This window comes from Gossypium arboreum, chromosome 5, assembly GCF_025698485.1.
Source record: "Gossypium arboreum isolate Shixiya-1 chromosome 5, ASM2569848v2, whole genome shotgun sequence".
In the NCBI taxonomy this organism is placed as follows: domain Eukaryota; kingdom Viridiplantae; phylum Streptophyta; class Magnoliopsida; order Malvales; family Malvaceae; genus Gossypium; species Gossypium arboreum.
In genome coordinates this window covers 35,569,172-35,570,872 of record NC_069074.1, presented here as the reverse complement: position 1 = coordinate 35,570,872, position 1,701 = coordinate 35,569,172, and the positions used below count along the sequence as shown (strand labels likewise).

The 1,701-nt window shown below is 38.6% G+C and overlaps 1 long non-coding RNA gene across 1 annotated transcript; it reads left to right on the top strand.

Moving 5' to 3' along the window:
* The first annotated feature begins 247 nt into the window (after positions 1-247).
* Positions 248-1,205, top strand: LOC128292729 (uncharacterized). Its single transcript, XR_008282652.1, has 2 exons — positions 248-592; positions 906-1,205. It is a non-coding gene; the product is annotated as an uncharacterized LOC128292729 (long non-coding RNA).
* The last annotated feature ends 496 nt before the right edge of the window (positions 1,206-1,701 follow it).

Below are 1,701 nucleotides of genomic sequence, written 5' to 3'. Positions count from 1 at the left end.
AAATTTTAAAAAGGAAAAAAAAATACAAAATGGGACTAAATCGAAAACCAAACGAAATCTGAAGGCTAAATTTAAAAAAACAAAAGAAAACAGAAAATGGGGCCTGATCGATGGAGCTGCAAAAAAGAGGGACCAAAACCGCAAATAGCCCATTTGAGCCTTAAAAACACGCGAATCCCCTTCAAATCGGGTCGGGTCGCGGGTTCTCCCCCCTAAAAGACTTCGTTTTGAGGCGTGGGGAGGGGGGGAGTGCAAAACTATGCCGTTTTGCATGGCTATTAAAGCCAAAAAAAATTTAAAAATTTTCATTTCTTCCTTTTCTTTAAAAAAAAAAATAGAGAGCAACACTCCCTTCTCCTTATTTTCTCTGTTAGGGTTTCAAAAACCCATTTTCGTCGCTGTGGTCCCGACGCCACCGTGGGTGGTGGTTGGAGCCTCATAGGAAGTGTTTTTCAGCCCGGTTTCAAAGCCATTCAAGGGCCACATTCTTTTCAGCCCAAAAACGAGAGAAGAAGGTCTTTTTACCCCTTTTTTGGAATTGATTCCGTCGACGGAGATGAGGCTCCGACGGTGCGACTCTGGGGCGGCCCAGGTAAGTGTTTCATCCCTTTTTTATTTTTTATGTTTAAAATTAATTTTATAAATAAAGAATAAAAAGATAAAAAAAAAAGAAACGCAAAGAACACGATAAACAGAAATAAAAAATTCAACCTATTTTTTCTGTTTTTGCTTTTGATTGCTTAATATCCGCGTGTCCCTCTTACAATGTTTGGTCTTCGGGCTTATATAGCCGAAAAAAATACACTTGATTTAATCTTATTGCTATTGCCTATGCCTTTGTTGTTTTCCTGCTTTGTTTCTATTGTTGTCTTTGCGTGTTGTGACTTCTGTTGTTCCTATTTTAGTTTGTTTGCAGCTTGGGAAGAAGGTCAACGAGCGGGGGTTTCCTTTTTGTTGCAAAGGATGGGCAGAGCTGACCCTCGAGCGATGTTTGCACCGAGGACGCACGTGGCTGGCAGAAGGGAGACGCGGCGCTAGGGCTAGCTAGGGTTTCGGTTGGCTGAAACTTGGTTTAGGCATTGGGCCTATCGGGCCATTAAAAAATGGGTTTTAGGTTTTGTTTGTTAAATGGGTTAAATGATTTGGGCTATTCGGGCTTTTGATGTAAATGGACTTTGAGCTATTAACATTATCTTTGGTTTCAATTTTGATTTATTGAGTCCCGAGCAAAATAGGCCCATTACATGTTATTTAGCACATGGGGAACCACTACAATACATCATTTAGCATTTCAAGAATTATCAAACTTTAACTAAATTTATTTTTAATAAATTATAATAGTAAAGTAAAATTTAAATAATAAACATAATTAATACAACTCAAATTCAAGTTATTCAAAGCTCACCAAATTTTAGAACCAATTTCCACACTAACCAAGCAGTTACCCTCGTAGAATCTTGGCCCGGCGCAACTTTCTGTAATGGGGGATTTCTTTAATGGGGAGGATCGCACGCCTTACCAAATTTTCTTTAATGGGGAGGCCCCGCTGCTCCCCACTTTCCGATTTTTTATCCGTGGAGAACATTCATCAACAGAATATTTTAATTCAGAAAAAGCTTCCCTTCCCTTTTTTTATTTCCAATTAATTCACTAAATTTTAGGTCAAATTCCTCTGTACCTTTTCCTATAAATTCCATTTCT